Source organism: Panicum virgatum, chromosome 7N (genome assembly GCF_016808335.1).
Source record: "Panicum virgatum strain AP13 chromosome 7N, P.virgatum_v5, whole genome shotgun sequence".
Classification (NCBI taxonomy): Eukaryota; Viridiplantae; Streptophyta; class Magnoliopsida; order Poales; family Poaceae; genus Panicum; species Panicum virgatum.
Window position 1 is genome coordinate 22,251,912 of NC_053151.1, and position 18,311 is coordinate 22,270,222.

Genomic DNA, 18,311 nt, shown 5'->3' on the forward strand with positions numbered 1-18,311 from the left:
AAATCCATGCTGATGTCTTCCCATTTCCATTCAGAAATATTCAAGGGTTGAAGAGTTCCAGCTGGCCTGAGGTGACTGGCCTTAACCCTTCGACAGATGTCACATTCGGACACATACTTAGCAATTTCTCTTTTCATCCGAGTCCACCAAAATCGTTGTTTAAGATCTTGATACATCTTGTTGCTAACTGGATGGATTGATAGCCGTGAAGTATGGGCTTCGTCAAGAATTTGTTTTCTGAGCTCAAAATTCTTAGGCACCACTAATCGGTTCTTGAACCATAACACATTCTCACTATCTTGGTGGAAGCAATTCACTCTAGGGTCTCCTTCTGATAGTCTTCTCTGAATTTCCTTCACCCATTTATCTTGCTTTTGTGACGCGATGATGAGATCACGAAGAGTAGGAGTAAGCTCTAGATGAGCCAATGTGCCATGTGGTACAATGCTTAAATTCAGCTTTTCCATTTCAAAGCAAAGAGACTCGCTTAATGGTATAGCTGAAATACAATGACAGTGAGCTTTGTGACTTAGCGCATCGGCAGCTACATTTGCCTTTCTCGGATGATAATGCACTTCGAGCTCATAATCTTTAATCAACTCAAGCCATCTCCTTTCACGCATGTTCAAATCAGCTTGAGTGAAAAGATATTTGAGACTTTTGTGGTCAGTATAGATGTTGCACAATGTACCCAGAAGGTAGTGTCGCCAGATCTTCAGAGCATGAACCACAGCTGCTAATTCAAGATCATGAGTGGGATAGTTCTGTTCATGACGCTTGAGTGATCGAGAATCATAAGCAATCACTCGGTTCTCTTGCATCAGAACGCAACCAAGTCTTGTGCCTGAAGCATCATAGTAGACATCAAATGGTTTTGTAGTGTCGGATTGGGCCAAGATTGGGGCTGATGTGAGAAGTGTTTTCAATTTCTGAAAGGCTTCCTCACATTGGATACTCCAATAGAATTTGACACCCTTCTTAAGAAGTTCAGTCATTGGTTTCGCAATTTTGGAGAATTCCGGAATGAACCGACGATAATAACCAGCCAAACCCAAGAAACTGCGGATTTCAGGAATTGAGGTTGGGGCCTCCCAATCGAGTACATCCTGTACTTTATTGGGATCCACAGAGATGCCCTCAGCAGATATGACATGACCGAGGAATGGAACTTCCTTCAGCCAGAAGTCACACTTGCTGAATTTGGCATATAGCTGGTGCTCTCTAAGACGTTGAAGAACTATGTGAAGATGACGAGCATGTTCTTCCTTATTTTTGGAGTAGATCAAGATATCATCAATGAAGACCGCGACGACTTATCTAACTCCGGCATGAATACTGAATTCATAAGGTACATGAAGTAAGCGGGAGCATTGGTTAATCCGAAGGACATCACCAAATACTCGTAAAGACCATAACGAGTGGAGAAAGTTGTTTTTGGTATACTGCCGGTCTGATTTTGATTTGATGATAGCCAGATCAAAGATCTATTTTTTTAGAATACTTTCGCTCTAGCTAATTGATCAAAAAGAAGATCAATACAAGGAAGTGGGTATTTGTTTTTGATAGTGACTGCATTCAGAGGTCGGTAATCCACACATAGCCTCAGCCCGTGATCTTTTTTCTTTACGAACAGAGCCGGGCAACCCCAAGGTGAGGTGCTCGGTCGAATGAAACCTTTATCTTGCAACTCTTGCAACTTAACTTTTAATTCAGCTAACTCACTTGGAGTCATTCTATATGGCCTTCGAGATATGGGTGCTATGCCAGGCTGTAACTCAATGACAAACTCAATATCCCGATCGGGAGACATGCCTGGCAAGTCCTCCGGAAACACATCGGGGTATTCACAAACCACAGGAATTTCTTCTAAGGATTTTGCCTCGAGATGGTATAATGCTCCTGTTGGAATTTCGTGCTGAGAAAGATGAATATCCATAGGACCATTTGTGGGGGAGTTAAGCCAGATGACACGAGAAGAGGTATCGAGGATAACACAGTGTTCCTTCATCCAATTCATTCCAAGTATGACATCTATCCCTTGGCTTGGAAGGACAATGGGCTTGGTTTGGAAGATTTTTTCACCCAAATCAAGGGACACACTTAGAATTATTCGATGGGTGTGCAACTGTGCACCCGGTGCACAAATAGCATAAGGTCTTTTCATTTGAATTACTTGCAAGTTGAGTCGTTCTACGCATGCTTGACTGATAAAGGTATGGGATGCTCCCGAATCAAATATCACAATAGCGGAGCAGTGGTTAATAGAAAACATACCCACCATCACTTGGGTGCCCTCCGGAACTTCCTCCAGAGTGGTGTAGTTCACGCGACCAGTCTTAGCGGGCACAATCTTCTTTTTCTGATCCTTCTAGCTGGAACCTTGACTCAGCGTAGGAGTCTTGTAGTTATTCTGCCGAGGTGGCATACGGCAGTCACGTGCAAAGTGCCCCAGGTTACCACAATTGTAACAGGGGTAGTTGTTGGGGCGTGGAGCTTCTAGCATTAGAGGCCTCTGCTTCTGTGTCGGGAAACGGGGTGCCCACTGCAGCTGTTGCTGTGGTGGTCTAGCGACCCAACGGCCCTGCTGTGGAGGGCGGTTTGAAGCTTGCTGATTCCCTGTCTGAACCAGTTTGTACCTCTGGGGTGCATTGCTGGAGGATCCAGCAGGTGCCTTTCTCTTCTTGTCAGCTTTGTGTGCCAGCGTTGCATCCTCCTGGGTAATGGCTTTATTAACTAGCTCGGTAAAATTGTTGCAGGTAGTGAGAGCTAGTTTGTCCTGAAGTTTTGTGCTGAGTCCCCTCCTAAAGCAATCATGTTTCTTCTCATCCGTATCCACATAGAGAAACCACCATACTGGGATAGCTGATTGAAGGTTTGAGCATACTGGAGAATAGTGTTGTTGCCTTGCTTCAGGGCTAGGAATTTTGCCATCTTTCTCCTCATCAAACTCGTAGGGATGTGGTGGGCTTTGAAGGCTACCACAAACTCATCCCAGGTGAGACGCCTACCAGCGGGAAGTAGAGACTTGTGATTAATCCACCATATCTTGGCAGGTCCTCTCAGCTGTTGCACAGCAAAGGCGGCTTTGTCCATTTTCGTGCAATTGAGGATGCTGAACTTATCCTCAATGGTGCGAATCCAAGCATCTGCCTCAAGGGGATCATCGGCCTTATGGAACAGAGGTGGTTGGGTGGCCAGAAAACTGACATAGTCCGTTTCTGCTGGTGGTGGCGGGGCTTATCGGCCTCTGCTGGCATTGGCTTGCACCAGTTGCCTCATCAACTCAGTCTGCTCATTGCGATCGGCGATAAGAGCCGCAATAGCCTGAGCCAAAGAGGGAGGTGGTTGGGGCAGTGCTTCGTGATTCTCATTGTCATGATTATCACCCATCTGCAAAATAACCATCCCCTGGTTAGCCATTTCGCTATCAGGACTATTCCATGCAATTAAAGAATGTGCATATATACTATGAACACACGTCATGAATCATTTCCCTCGCGATATGGTTCACCAAGGGAAATAAAATGCTTGCTTCGGTTGAAACCGCCTCAACTCAACAAGTTCTGTCCAGAGTAGTTCTAACGTATGCAATACTAAACATCACTCAACAAGATTTCAGATTCGAAGACATCCAAAGCACAGCTCATAGTTGAAGTTCCACAGGCTGACAGAAAAGATCATTACAGAAGTAATTTTACATTAAGCAGCCACGCTGCTTAAGCTGGAACAAGGTTCATTACATTAGTAAAGCCCTACTGTGAACAACAAACTAATATTAGAGAAGGGTTCATAAACGACCCGAACAACACACCACTACGAAAAGAGAGGTCTTACACGACCCGGCTACACGTCACACTAGCGAAGGGTTATCCTACATGACTCGAACTACCGAGCTACAAAAGAATTCTCAACCCAAGGTTAGCCTAGAGCACTACGTTGGTCATCCTACCCAACTATCCTACAGTTAGGCTACACTGCAAGGGGAGAATCGACACTATCCAGCTACGTCCTCACAGAGTCCCAAGTCCCGACTCGACTCCAGATACTCCCTCAATCTCCTCCGGGTCTTCTTCTTCTTCTTCTTCTGACTCCTCCTCGGCTGCCTCGGCCTCCATGTCTGCCATTGCCTGCACCTGAGCCTGGACGTCCTCAATCAACTCATGGGCCTGCTGAAGCTGCCCCTCAAGGTGCTGCACCATCTGAGTCCTGTTCTCTAGCTCCTCATGCATCTCCTGAATCCTTATCTTTCTAGCTCTGGACATAGCCTTCAGGGTCTTGATCTTGTTCTAGGCACCAATCAGGTTTTGCTCATGGATATGAGCCTCTCGATTCTTGCTCCTCCATATCGCATTCTCCTCACGAAGCTGCTCATACATGTTGATCAGGCCAGAGGAGTAGCTGAACAAGAGGGTCGTCCTGACGTTGTAGTCGGGCATCATGTAGTTCATGTTGCGGTTCACCCGATCTGAATAGGCCTGAGTGGCCTCATCCTTTAGAGGAATAACACTGTAGGGAGTATCCATAACCTCGGCATTATGCTTCTCCAAGAACTCTTCAATGGCCTTCCTAGCAGCGATCTCCCAGGAGTCTGCCAGTTTCCTTCCATACACTGTGAGCTGCCACGAGTCCCATTCCAAGCGAGCGGGGCAAGCAGGAATCTTCACTATCATCTGACAGCGCTCAGTGCCCAGCAAGCTAGACTCGTGTCCTGAGTACTGTGGGGGCTCAGTGTAGTCAAACACCCTGAGCATCTGCCACAACAGACGAGGAAAGTGGCCGGTGTGGAGGGCATTGGAGTGTGCCCACCCCTCAGTGTCCACGATCACGTGCGTGAAGCTAGCCATCTGTAAGAACACATAGCGCTAACGTAAGCCACAGTTTTCAAAAGGAACAAATTTAAAATTTAGCCACGCAACATAAATAAATTTTTCAAGAACGCATAGTAAAAACATAGCGGTCCAAATAAATTTTTATGAAGCGCAACCATAAGCAACAAAGCAATCAACCAACTCGGGTATGCAAGATGCAAGATGCATGCACGTTCTAGCGTTTCTCACCCAGACAAGTACCAAAATATGGTATACGAGGACAACCGGTGGCACAATTACGTACTCTCCCTATATATACTAGTCGTTCCTACTATCAAGTATTTCATAGCGTGCTTAACGTGGTTAGTTTACCTGCAAATGAACACAGAGTATATAACCACTTCTGGACCCTTCGTGCCAGCACTCACGAACGGCCCCCATGTATCCTACGCCACACGGGTAACGCATATGCAGTTTCCCACATATTCACACATACATTACCATCCACTATAGAGATGGCACCCAGACGTTCGACGCCGAATGGGCAGCGCTGCATACGTCATAACAACGTATTCACTTCCCGTACACTCGCCTTACGGGACATCCAAGGGTAGACGTGTCCCAAGGGTCACGGTCATGGCCAACTGCATGACAGGTTTACATCTCGTAACATTGCCTTACAAGATGACCGTGATTACAATCACATGGTATGAAATTCGCACTCCATATCAGGCGGCAGATAGTGACAGGCTCATTTGAATTGAGCCTTATCACCTCCTCGTATGCTCATCATACGGGACCCGCGCACGTATGAAACACGTGGGCTATTCTAAAGGACTACCAAGAATACTTACCTTGCTTACCTTAGCGGAGGTGCGTCGTTACCGAAGTAAGGTTTAACAAAAAGTAAAAGCTGGAAGTGCTGGAATAAAATAGATACTTAGATGCCACCTAACTCATGTAACATAATTAGGGCATACGAACTATCTATCCTATTCCTTAGCGCATCTAGCGTCAACTTTTCGAAAACCCGAAATCTTTGCAACTCATGTAACATAATTAGGCCAGCTGTAGCAGATTCGCCCAAATTAAATCGGCTTAAGTGCGCTAGCTATCATTTTAATGAATAATCAAGTTACCACGCACTTAAAACAGTGTAATCCTGCAGTCAGTTGGGTAAATCCCGATTAAACTACTGTACTCCAGGATCACAATTGCACTAGAAGTCTCGCACGAAGACGAGCACAAGTGATACAAGCATACAGAGATCCTCAAATTAATTTACAACACAGGTTTTACATAAAAGCTTTAAATACAAACTACAGAGTTCAAATACACAGCAGAAGTTTAAAACCGAGTTCGAAATACAATACGTAACTACGAACGACGATACAAGGTGAGCTCCACATCCTGCCACTGATGTGATGCCAACCTACCCGACCTTCACGGGGAAGACGGGGCCCACTCGACGGTCCAACCCGGAGGAAGCGGATGTCCAATCCAGGACGCACAGACCTCCTCGAAGTCAGCGGGAACACAACCTGCTCAGAAGGGTTACAACAACAACCCTGAGTATACTAATACTCAGCAAGGCTTACCCGACTATGGGTATACTTAGCCCATTAACTAGACATGCAGGCTTTTTGGCTCTGGAGTTCTTTTGCTGAAATGCTGCTAGCAGTGAATCCTTACTTTCAAAATTTTAGCCCCATTTAGTATATCAAGTATTAAATAAATTCGCCTAAGTAACTAGAGCATACATGGTGGATCAGGTTATCCTTCAGTAAATACAATCAACTATTTCATTTCATTCTCACTTCCATCCTTTACTACGATGTGACAGAGAGATCAAGGTTCTCTTATCCGAGAGAGACGACGAATCGATCCGATTTAACCTTGCAAAGTGGACCTAAACTCACACGACACGTGAAAACCCTGTCGGGCCACACACGTCAACTGTTCCCATCATCACCCCGACGTCTGAATCACGCCTGCCAAAACCCGGGTGAAGGGTCCCTCACGGCGAACTCCCGGAGAACCCGGAGGCGACATACTATCCAACACCCACCATCATTCCACTCCCCGACTCCACTTTTCTTTCTTTCCGGGTTTATACTCGAGAACTTTAACAAGTAGCATAGCCCTATCTCTCGTGAGTGACCGGATGTCACTCGACTGCTATCGCGTTCCTACTTAGCAAAGCATGTCTAACGCCACCTACAAGCTAGTAGAAACTCACAGGTACCTATAGAAATATGCAAACTAGGGTTTCATACAATTCCTATAGACGTAAATGCACAAATACATAGGTAAACATGGAATACTAAAAGTAAAGGTTATGCTCCGGGGCTTGCCTTACAGATCAGCGGGGTTAGCGACTTCTTCGGAAGTGGGTTCGACTGCGCCCTCGTGCTGCTCTCCCGCTTGCGGCTCCGGGATCGGCTCGGCAATCAGCTCGTAGGCGACTTCGGTTTCAGCGTCTACACGAATAAAATATGTCATGCATGAGACTCATGGAAATATGTAATGCAATGCAACACGCAATGAGAGGCACGGACCAAACTCTAAAAGCATTTACGGAGCAACCTCACAATTATGGTTACGACAGAAATGGTTTAGAACTAATGTGCAATCTTTGGTTCTAATGCCTTTTAGCCTGAAGTGTTTCCTCCAAAACAACAGCTACTAAACTTGCTTCAAAGGATTAACACAACCCTAGAGTTGCATGGGTTAATACAGGAGCTTGTTTGGTTGAGATTACACAAGCATGAAAAAAAATAATCAATTAACCACAATTATAAAAGAAAGGAGCATAGCTAGGGTAATTTAAAAGCAAAAACCTAACTTGCATAAATAACCTAGCAACAACAATTACCAGCTTAATGTGATAGCGATAAAGCATGTCATAAAATATTTTCCAACATTTATTGACGATAGAAAGCATTTATTTTAACCCTAGCAAGTTAAACTAAACACGATTAGATTTACTAAAAAGTGCATAGCACCAGCACTTGAAATTTTTATAGTGGATTACACATACAAAGATTAGGCCACTGCAAAAATTTCATGATTTTTAGACAAACAGAACAACCGATACAAAATAAACTAGCTTAAGCACAAACCAAATTTTTAGCAGGGCAAAAGTAACATTTCGCATGCTTGAGTATTTTTCCTCTGAAGATCTTAACTTTAGAAACCCAACAAAATTTAGTTTGTATTTTTTGCATTTTTCTACGTTCTTCTACAAATTTTCAAAGTTTTCAGCCGAAAATAAATGATTGAAAATGGAAAAACAAAAACTAAATAGGGGGCTGACGACTGGGCCCCACCCGTCAATGGGAGGGAGCCCATCCCAGCTTCCCTATTTCGGCCGCGCACGACCTGGCGCGGCGGTGGTGGCGGCGCTGCCACTAGCCCGCGGCTCGCCGGCGGCGGGGCCTGGCCCGGTCGCAGCCAGGGCATCCCGGCGGGGCCGGCGCGGGGAGGCGCAGGGGGGCTCGCGCGGCGGTGCAATTCGGGTCTCGCGGCGGCGCAGCGTTCTGGCCCGGCCGTGGCCGGCCGGCGGCGGAGACAGGGTGCGCCGCGGCCAGGGGGCCCAGGCGGACCTGGGGCGCGCGGCGGCGTGGCGCGAGCGCGCGCAGAGCGGCTCCGCGGCGTGCACGTGGCGGTGGCGGCGCGGCCACGGCGGCGCGGCGGACCTCCGGCGGCTACGGCGCCGGATTCTGGCGGGAAAGAGGTCGGGGAGGGATTGGAGAGTGCGAGGAAGCTCACCGCACCCTCGATTTGAGAGGGGGGATGGCCGGAGATAGGAGATCACAGAGAGGGCGGAGCTCCGGCGAGAACGTCAATGGCGGCCGGCGGTCTGGACGCCGATTTGGCCGGGGAGCGGCTCGAACGGGCACGAGATGGGGCGGCGTAGCTACGGGGCGAAGCTAGGGAGCTCGGGGCGCGAATGATTCGAGCGGGGCGGCGAGGAACGGCCGGAGGGGCGAGTGACGGCGCTCTGCTCGTGCTCTACTCGCGCGAGCTCGAGGAATGGGATGAAGGGAAGGGAAGGGAAGCTTCCAGGGCGTGCGCGAGGATAAGGGTGGCGCACGGAGGGCGAGGTTCACCGGGATGCTCGACATGTGGAGAGCTCGCCGGCGGCCACAGCGCCGGTATGGGCGTCGGGGGTAGCACAGTGGTGCACAGGAGAAGAGCTGTGTTCGATTTTGACTGAAATTTTGACTCGATTTGACCGTCCAAAACTCATAATTTCACATAGCAACTTGAAATTTGGCCAAAATAAAAGTTGTAGAGGAAAAGAAGATCTACAACTTTCGTTTTGGACGAAAGTTAATTTGAGGCTCGGATCAAGGAGAAAAACGTAGTCGAACACGGCTAAAACGATGTTTAACACGCGAACTCGATTAATGCTAATGATGCGCTTAAGCCATGATTAACGATTAAACACGTCATTAGCGAGCACGATTAACACAGGGGTGTTACACCGTATCCTGTGAACCTGGTGGATAGGCCGCGAGTACTGCTGAAGTCGTAACGACGCGAGCGGCTCGGAGCCGTAACATCCACCAATGTGCCGCTATAAAACGAAATGATGGGCACGGAACCCAGTCACTTAGCCATTTCGCCATTTCACTAGGGTTCACCGCACCGCCGCCACAGCCAAAGCCCGAAGCACTCCACCGCACCCCCGCGCAGCGCCACCGCGAGTCGCCGCGCCGCCGCACTAGGGTTTAGCGCAGCCGCCGTCTCCGTCTCGGTCGCGCGCGTCACCGTATGCGCGTCAAAACCCTAGCACATTTCAGATCTAGGTTTCAAGGCTTCCTCGAGGAGGAGATGGCGGAGCCGCAGATCCCCAATCCAAAGACGGTGTGGTTGCCGTCGGAGATGACGGAGGAGCGGATCCAGGTCCTGGTGGATCGGGGTATCTTGAGGCCGAAGGCGGAGGTGGAGTGGAGAGCCACCGACAGTGAGTCGTTCCCCACGGAGGACGACAAGGAGACGGTGATTTTCACGTCGTATGTGGAACAGGGATTCGGGATCCCCACCGGCGATTTCTTGCGGGGATTGCTCCACTACTACCTCATCGAGCTGGTACACCTCGTCCCCAACTCGATTCTCGTCGTATCCTCTTTCATTCACCTCTGCGAAGCCTACTTGGGGATTCCGCCACACTTCGACCTGTGGCGGTATTTCTACCAAGTGAAGAAGACGGGCAGTCCAAAGTCGTCGGGAGCCTTGGATTCAACCTCCGCACCAGGCTAAAGACCCGGTACATCGACATGGAACTGCCGGACAACACCAAGAGGTGGCAGACAGAGTGGTTCTACATCGGGAATCAGAAGCCAGAGCTCCCGAAGCGGACTGGCCACGCGCCAATGAGGGTCCCGAAGTGGGACATGCAGCCGACCTCCCGCGAGCAGGAGCAAGTCGACCTTCTCCTCGCCGACCTGAAGAAGCTGAAGGACGAGGGTCTGACGGGAGGCGCAGTGGCGATAAGCTTCAGCCGGCGTCTGATCCAGCCGATCAAGGATCGAGTCCACCCGGTGTACGAGTACTGGGGGCAGTCTGACCCGACACGCGAAGCGATGCGGAAGGTCTCCAAGGAGGAGATGGTGGCACGGGTCTGCCAATTCTTCTGCGGAGTGATCCGCAACAAGGCATGCCCGAAGGCACACTCGCTGGTTCGCCCAGCCGACCCGGTAAGTTGCCTCAACCAGGCCGACTGCGTTAGTTCTTGAAGACGAGGTCTTCTGATGCTTCTTGTGACGCGTTGCAGAATCGGGAAATGCAATACTGGTGCCCTGTGCCATTGCCAGACGGCGTCACTGCAACATATGTGGCCTTTTGTAACATTTCATTTACGTCACAAAAGCTGGTTTTATTGTCATGTTTCATAAATTGTGACACTAGCATGACGAAATTCCCTTCATCGCCTATACCCTGTAATAAAAGGTATTTTGCGACAAAATTGAGTTTCTTCGTCATAATATTTGCGACGATTCTTCTATTGTCACTAATTTATGACGACTGGTTTTTGTCATTATCAGCTCAAAAATGTCACAAAACCTTGTATGCAAATGAGGTGGCAGTGACTAGGATGTGACGTGGCAGTGCAATTGTGACATTTAGTTCGTCACAAAAATCAGTCTATTCGTGGGCTAAGCCCACTTATAAGCCCATTTCATTTTTCAAATTTCAGACTTTTATTACCCATTTGAACTCATTATTTTTTTTGCTTCAAAGCGCAATTTATTTTGTATTGTGGGCTGAAACTTTTCAAAACCCAATTCATTTCAAAGCCCAATCCATTGTTCTAGTTATAAGGTTTAATTCTACGTGGGCCTGAATAACCATTACCTAATTCTTAAATGGACTTGCCAAATACATGCATCACAACCCAGCCCATGTTCAAAGTCAAATCATCACAGCCCATAAACATTGAATACCAACAAAGCCCACAACATTTATGACTATATTCTCTCTTCCCAGATTCATCTCTTGACCAGCAGAAGTCACAGGTTCAGAAAAATTACACAAAGGTCAACAGATTCATCAATTCACCAACAGAAGTCACAGGTTCAGAAAAATTACACAAAGGTCAACAGATTCATCAATTCACCAACAGAAGTCACAAGTTCCATAAGAATTACATCATGGTCACATAGATAATTGCAAATTACCACTCAGTCTGCGCAATGTAGCACCAGGAGCCTGTCTTGTGAGCATACTTGACTTTCCCACGATTCACTTTAGCCTTCAGGCACTTCTCCTATAAAAGGCACATGTCAGTACACAACAGGAAACAATGCCCATAATGGAAATAGAGAAAAATAGATTGTAAAAACATATAAGATGAGAAAGCGAACATAGCTTGTTATTACCTCCTTTATGTTTGCTAAAACAGGAAAATTGGTTTAGGAAGTGATAAATGAATTGAAAACTTGCAGGTTAGCATGGACAAGACATGTTTCAAAGCTGCAGGCTTAAAGTTGATCACAAAATTTCATTTCTCAAACAAATTCCAACAGCAGGTAATAAATCTTCTTGCAGGACTAAAGACTGTCAATGCATGAGACTTGTTTCTGAATACTACTTCCAACAGCATTCAACTACATACCTTATGCTTCGGGCTCGACCACATCTCAGCTAGTGCTTTTCATTGTTCATTACTGAATACTCTTCATTGGTGGTGTTGTTCTTACTTTGTTTGCTGGTACACCATCAAAGTAGTCCTTGAGTTTCTGCCTCATTTGCCACTGACCACACTTGAGCAGATCAGAGCAAGCGTATTGCGCTGCCTTGTGGGTAGGATCCATGGAAAATTTAACCTAGGCAAGAGCATATACATCAGAAAAGAGGCATTCAAACAATATATTTGCATTTGTTAATTGCACAACTAAAAAGGCAAGTTGATCGCCCTACTGGAAAACAAAAGAGCTGCAGATCATTTTTAAATAATCAAATTAGTGTAGAGTACAGAGCTTTATACACTGATTTAATATGCCTAAATAAACTGATAGACATGAGCAGAATTTTGCCAAAAAAAACAGATCAAAGACAGCATGCATAATTGAATGATGCATGGACAAGAAAACTTTAAATGCTACAAGCATTTAGACTAAGCACAAGAATCCAGATTTGAAACAAAATTCAACAGCAGGTAATCGAAATTAGAATTGTGAGTATATACATAGAAGAAATAAAATGTTTAATCTTAGCCAATAAAATATTGCAGAGTGAATGAATGAAACTGATAGACATGAATTGTATATACATAGAAGAAATAAAATGTTTAAAGCCAAGCATCAGAAGCTAAGCAAAATATGTAACTGGATGATCAACCAATTTCAGGAGAAGAGAGGAGCGCTCTGGACTCAAGTCATTCTGGCCCTCTGATCTCGCTAAGGCCGGACTCATTCAAGATTCAGAGAGCTATTCCATGGACACAATTCTTTGTCTACACATTCAGTAACTACTCATAATCATGTTAGGCAGATTGAGGATCCAGCAGTAACGAGTCAACCCTACTGCTTCAGCAGAGACCTAGCTTCGATTCCAGTGAACGAGCATCAATTTCCCAAGGCCAGCGAACCCTAGCTTTGATACCCTCCCCCAAATATCGTAACGTCATAGATCTGCAACCTCAATCGATGACATATCGTGAAGTGAATGGATGAAAGCACATGAACTAACCTGTTGTTTGGACTTCGCGCGCACGTACGCCACTTCGTCCATGGTCTCCAGGCTCCATCGCGCCGGCTGGACTTAGGCCTCTGCCGCGGCTGGATCTGGCGTCGCCCAACCCTCTATGGCCAGGCGCCGCGCCGGCCGCTGCGCATGGACGCTACAAGCAGCACCTGCACGCCACCTCGGCCGCGGCTCCACAGCGTCGCAGTTGCTTCGGGGCAGGGAAGGCGAGGAGGGGGGCGGGGGAGGCGAGCAGGGCGGCGCGGCCAGAGATGGAGGCCCTGAAGGAGGGGGGCGATCGCTGTGCGGAGAGAGGAAAGCTGTAGGGTTTGGGGATCCTGGGATATTTATTTGAGTTGCGTATCATCTGAGCCATCCAATTCGATCGAATGGCTAAAACCGGTGTGGTTTGATGGGCCAAAGCAGCATATTTAACTGCTTAATATTTTTCTTTTTCTTTATTCATTTAAAACTATCGTGTGAAGTAAATAGCAAAAACAAGTATCTTGAATGCTCGACAGACTTTTGAAATGCAATGCACAACATCAAAGTTTTGACATAGGATTTTCAATAAATTTTTGCACAGATTTGGTATTTTCTATCATTTAAATGAATTTCTGCATGTTTATCGAAAGTGATTCCAAGTTGAATTATGTGTACCTCCAATAAAACTTGAAAAATCGCACGAAAATTATCTTTAGGCTCATTTATTCCATTCTAGCCCATTTGTTGGAGATAGATAAAAAAAATTCATTAGGGACAATATGAAGTTACATTACCAACTATTATGCAATAACATATATTTTTTTAATTTGTACTTAGGTGTAAGAAAATATGCCATATAAAAAATATCCAAGAATATCAATTAACATACAAACACCATTAAATGAAAGAGCTTGATTTTAGAGAAAACCAGGAAAAAGAACAATCAAATTTGTAGCTTTTATGAGACAAAAATACCAATTACAAGTTCTAATTATAGATTAAAAAGAGAAAGACTAACTATTCATTTGGATTGTGCAAGCAGCGGCACCACGTGGCCTGATACTACTAGTTCTCAGCCTGCACACGTGGTGGTAGTGTCTTAGAAGACAAATATATTGAATCACTTATATTGTCAAATGGTGCCGCTGGTCGTTGATAGTTCTGTGGTTGAAGCGGTGTGCCTAGTATTGCTCTGGTCGCGAGTTCGGACCTGAAGTTTGCGCTTTAGCGTATTTTTTTGCCAATTTTTGCTCGACACTTCAGATGTCTGGGACTTGGAATTTGACGCTGGGCTTACAGGCCTGTTCGGGACTGCAGGCCGTGGCCCATTCAGATGAAATGGAAATCAATCAAGCCCGTGATGCAACGAGTTGTTGGGCTGAAAATGAAAGGAAACCGGAAAAAAAATAAGGCATATGGGACCACGTGACTAGTGATGCTAGTCACAAAAAAAAAGACTAGTGATGCTGGGATCCACGTGATCAGTTGATTGCCGTGTCCATATGGTAGTAAAACTTTCGTCAGTGGTCAGCAATTACAAATACAGTGAAGTAAAAAAAACAAATTTATGACTAATCTAAGTTGTCATAGAATTGTGATGTTTACCGATTGGCCTTTACGACAAAATAATTTTCGTCATGATTTAGCAATTGAATAGATTATGACGATCTCTAGTTTGTCTTAGTGACGAACGTGTCATTTTCGTCGCTACGCCGTAGTGCTCCATATATATCGTCACAAAATGGAGTGCCTAAGTTAGATATAAGCTAGATATACTCGGTGAGTGATGAATAACAAGAAAGTTTTACTACCATATAGACACGGCAATCAACTGATCACGTGGATCTAGGCCTGACGGTGGGCCGTGAAAATCCGAGGGCCTCGTGGGCCTCCAAACTCATGGGCAAAGATTTTAGGACTCTTTATGGGCTTTTTAGATAAAAGGTAGGATTGGACTGGGCCGTGCTTAAAAAAGATCGGCGCAGTCTGGATTTTGGACTTGGCCCATGGTAGTTCATGGATAGGAATTAAGGGCCTGGCCCGTGGATAATAGGAAAGGGCTGCTCCTCCTCGTCGCGATACGGTTGGGCGACAGGTCGAGGGCGAGGGCGAGGGCGAGGGCGCCGCCGCCGCCGCTGCCCACGCTCCGCGCCTTCACCTTGTCGACGGCCTTGCTGTCATCCGGCGCACCGGCGGTGTCGACCCCATCCAACATCCGGCGGTGTCGTCCCCAAGCAGGCCGGCGCGGTGTCTCCCTCCTGGACCGCTGGACTCCACGGCTTCGGACCTCGCCGCCTGGTGTTCTTGGGTGCCACGACCGGTGAGGAAAAGGCTGAGACGATCCTCCCTTAAATCTTTTGATTTCATGCTACTGCTCTTGATCCCCACACGCATTCACCCGCCCCTAATTCTTTTGATCTGGATCTGCAGGCTGCAGGCGGCAGTTGTTTTGCTTGACGACCTGAGGGAGCTCACTGGCTAGCCAGCAACTCTGATCCCCTCTCAGCTCTGCTGGTCATCGCTGGAGCCGCTCGTGCGTGAAGCAAGAATCTCACCCCCCCCCCCCCCGGTTCTGAAACTTGCGGCCGCTGGTATGTTTCCTGAATTGCTTGTGCCGCAACTTAGCAGAATAGCTGGTCGATTTATTGCTATGGCTACTTGCGAATAGGTGGATGGATAACCATAAAGATGCTAGTCGATTTTTTGATCCGCTGATATAGATGCTAGTCACTTGTGTGTTTCCCTTTCATTTGTTGACCAACCAAAATTTAATAGGAACTATGCTTGTAACACAGATTTAACAGCATGGCCAAAACAATTGATATAGTACTAACTTACAATGATGTGCTGCAAAACAATTGATATGGTACTGGCTTAGAATTAACAGCATGGCCAAAACAATTGTTGTTTAAGGAGGTTGTTTGTAGAGCCAAATTTAACTTTGGAATATTAGATGTGCTTGGGCCCAATGCAGCTATCACGATTTCAGTTTGAAATATTAGAATGCACCTTAAATTTCAGAACTGATACTCACACATTTTTTGTATGTTAACTTTAGTAAATAACTGTCTTGTGGCTTCTATATTTCTTGTCATGTACTAGCATTGGTATATGTGTGCTTCTCTGTAGACTAGTCAACAAGCTCGATGCTCTTGTGCATTAAGCCCATGGCTGATTATGCTTTTGCTGGTCTGCTTATGCATTTTAATACATTATATTGCCTTCTGAATTGTCTAGTTTTTTCCCATGATCAGAAAAGGCACACAAGCAGTATCTTACTATGTTTGCATCCTATATCCTATATTGTCTTAATATGCAATAACTAGATAGTAGAGAAATGCTATACAAACTGAGTTCTATGTGCTACCGCCTTTAATTTCTGATGGCTTATTGCAGTATCATTACTGGTTAGAAATGGAAGGGGTTTCAGCTGTTCCAGAACTTGTTGCAGAGAGTCATGAGTCTATGTCAACTGATCAGTCAAGTCGGTCATCCAAAAAAAGAGCTAAAGTTTGGGAACACATAGAGTCAGAAGTAGTAGATGGAATAGAAAAGGCAATATGCAAATATTGTAGGACTCAGTTATCTTTGGTCGCTGGGAAAGGGACATCTCACCTAAATAGGCACATCGGATACCACTGCCCTCAGATTACACAAGAAGATAGGGATAGGTTCTTAGCAACCTTGAAGTCGAAGCCTAGTGATGGAGACCAGGTCATCTTCGATCCTGTAGTCTTTCGAGGTCTAATAGCAAAGTACTTCATTAGTGCAGAGATTGCGTTTCGCAAAGCTGAAGATCCCGCTTGGAAAGAAATGATAAATTATTGCCAGCCATCGTTCAGAGTAGTTGGTCGGCAAAGTGTTCGGGCAGATTGCCTTCTGTTGTATGAAGAGGAAAAGCTTATGTTGAGTGACCAGTTCTCAAAGTTGAAATCCCATGTTAGTTTGACAGCTGATTTATGGTCCTCCAATCAGAACTTGGGCTACCTAGGTGTTACGGCACACTTTGTTGATGAGGAGTTTGAGTTGCAAAAAAAAAATCATATCATTCAAGCAGATTTCTTTTCCACATACATCATATGCGGTACAGGATGGGATTACCTCATGCTTGGTAGAGTGGGACTTAGTTGGCCAGCTGTTTACTTTGACATTAGATAATGCTAGTGTGAATAACAGAGCAGTAAAGGACATGCGTGATGCTTTAGGTTCTGAAATGTTCTTCAGAGGTGAACACCTACATGTGAGATGTGCTGCCCATGTTCTGAATATTATGGTCCAGGCAGGTTTTAAGGTCATTCCTCATTCAGTTCTTAGAGTGAGGGATATCATCAAGGTTGTCACATCCACACCATCTCGGATGCAAACTTTCAACACAATTGTACAAACATTAGGCCTCAAAGTGAAGTCAGGACTGGTTCTGGATGTTCCACACCGATGGAACTCCACCTATGACATGCTAAACGAAGCATTGAAGTACAAGGTGGCTCTAAACAGATATGCGACTGAGCAACATCATGAAGCTCCAAGTGATTATGAATGGGCAAATGTGGAAGCTCTTCATGGCTTTCTTCAAGAGTTCAGTGAGGCAACTAAAGCATTTTCTACGGATAGGCATCCTACAGCCCATCTTTTCTTGAAGATGCTGCTAGCCATCCGAGATGTTTTGCTTGATGAGACATGGAACACTAATGAGCTCCTCAATGAATTGGCTGACAAGATGCATACCAAATTCCAGAAATATTGGACAAATCCTAATATTGCTCTTCTTATAGCTGCTGTGCTAGATCCTAGTATGAAAACTGACTTCATCAAGTTCTACTTCCACACAATTGGTGAACATGTTGATCTGAAAATGAGAGAATTAAAGCGGTACTTGAAGAAGTATTACCAAGAATATGAAAAAATTGTGAGGATCAACAATTTACCTGTGGTCAATGTATCTGATGAGCAGGCCATGAGCGAGTCTGTTGAGTCTGGTACTAGTTCCTTAGGTCTGGTATGTGGTAAAAGACGCGTGGAATTTGCATTTGCCCAATTTGCATCACAAAATTCAGATGCTCGTTCAGAACGATCAGAATTGGATATTTATTTGGAGGACCCAAGGATCCTTGTGAGGTCAGATGAGAACTTCAATGTTCTAGCATGGTGGAAGAAGAATTCAGATGCATATCCAGTCTTGTCTTTGATGGCTAGAGATTTCCTCGCTATCCCTGTCAGCACAGTGTCCTCAGAGTCTGCATTTAGTGCTGTTGGAAGAATCCTTGGTAAAGATAGGACTTCACTCTCCCCTGAAACTCTTGAAGCCCTAATTTGTACTAAAGATTG

The 18,311-nt window shown here is 45.9% G+C and overlaps 2 long non-coding RNA genes across 2 annotated transcripts; both read right to left on the bottom strand.

Moving 5' to 3' along the window:
• Positions 1–11,265: 11,265 nt before the first annotated feature.
• Positions 11,266–13,322, bottom strand: LOC120683629. The gene is made up of 3 exons (XR_005678857.1): positions 13,008–13,322; positions 11,932–12,142; positions 11,266–11,583 (listed from the first exon to the last, which is right to left on the bottom strand). It is a non-coding gene; the product is annotated as an uncharacterized LOC120683629 (long non-coding RNA).
• A 3,980-nt stretch (positions 13,323–17,302) lies between these two features.
• Positions 17,303–18,053, bottom strand: LOC120682444. Its single transcript, XR_005678451.1, has 2 exons — positions 17,912–18,053; positions 17,303–17,832 (listed from the first exon to the last, which is right to left on the bottom strand). It is a non-coding gene; the product is annotated as an uncharacterized LOC120682444 (long non-coding RNA).
• Positions 18,054–18,311: the final 258 nt, after the last annotated feature.